Raw genomic sequence first — 1,254 nt, 5'->3', positions numbered from 1 at the left:
CACCTTCTGATGCATCAGGTAGGTGCACAATAGCATAGCCTAACCCTCTGTACTTTGGTCTATATTGATGCGGGACATAGACAGCCAGCTGATGACCAATCCATTAGTGCAATGGATGGCTGGAAGCATTTGTCTTTGCCTTTGCAATACCACAGAAGCAATGCATGGTCAATGTACAGCAATGACACACCTGTGTGAACAGCCAGGAGACCCCCCCCCCCCCCATGTTATGTTACATAGTTACATAGTTAGTACGGTCGAAAAAAGACATATGTCCATCACGTTCAACCAGGGAATTAAGGGGTAGGGGTGTGGCGCGATATTGGGGAAGGGATGAGATTTTATATTTCTTCATAAGCATTAATCTTATTTTGTCAATTAGGAACATTCAGCACCCACCCGCTATCAAGGCAGCTGCCTATCATGTCATGCCCTACCTGCACAGGTGTGCTGGCTACTCAAATGATCCAATTAAGGAGGCCATTTAGTCAGCAGCAGCAGAAGTCCTGTGCCTGGACGCTCCAACAGGGGCCAGACACAAGCAGAAGCAGAAGCAGCAGAAGCAGCAGCAGCACCACCTTTTGTTTTTTGGCTGCAGCAGCAGCAAGGCCCACAGGGCTGGCTAGCTGGCTAGCCAGCAAGCAGGTAGCAATGAAAGTAGGAATCTTTCTTTTTAACCCTGTAAGGGGGTGGTGCACTGTACCCGAAGATACTGCCATATCGGGTCAATGCATAGGGCGACGGAAGCAAGCTTCGAAATCGGCCCCCGTTCTCAAAAATCCATTTAATATATGGTCCCCAGATAGGGGACGTATCAGATATTAAACTGATAAGAACAGATACTACACTTGATCTTAGCCAAAAGGCCGAGAAGCGATAACCGTGAAAGGGGCGGGCCCAACAAGGTCCCCTTCATGGGCACTATCACTGCTTGCTGTCAGGGAGGCTGCCAGACAATTTTCCATGCACACTCTGGGCTGGGGGGCAGTCAACCACCAGTACACACAGCAGAACCTAAACCCATACCATTATTGCTAAGCAGCAAGACAGGGGCCCATTGCACTCCCACGGGGCCTTTTTAAATGCAATCCATAACCCGGATTTGCCAGGAACCCTTCTTACTCCTCCTACTTGCATGTGACACTGGGCTTAGGATCTGCATAGGAAACACACACACAAGCACACACCTACCTTTGTTGCCTGCAGATGCCTCCTTGGCTGTCCCCAAACGGTATCAAACCAACACCCACGGGA

At 49.6% G+C, this 1,254-nt stretch overlaps 1 non-coding gene across 1 annotated transcript; it reads right to left on the bottom strand.

The window, feature by feature from the left end:
- Positions 1-687: 687 nt before the first annotated feature.
- Positions 688-878, bottom strand: LOC130304495 (U2 spliceosomal RNA). Its single transcript, XR_008854254.1, has one exon. It is a non-coding gene; the product is annotated as a U2 spliceosomal RNA (small nuclear RNA).
- Positions 879-1,254: the final 376 nt, after the last annotated feature.

This window comes from Hyla sarda, unplaced genomic scaffold (assembly GCF_029499605.1).
Source record: "Hyla sarda isolate aHylSar1 unplaced genomic scaffold, aHylSar1.hap1 scaffold_1279, whole genome shotgun sequence".
In the NCBI taxonomy this organism is placed as follows: domain Eukaryota; kingdom Metazoa; phylum Chordata; class Amphibia; order Anura; family Hylidae; genus Hyla; species Hyla sarda.
This window is presented reverse-complemented; position numbering and strand designations above follow the sequence as displayed.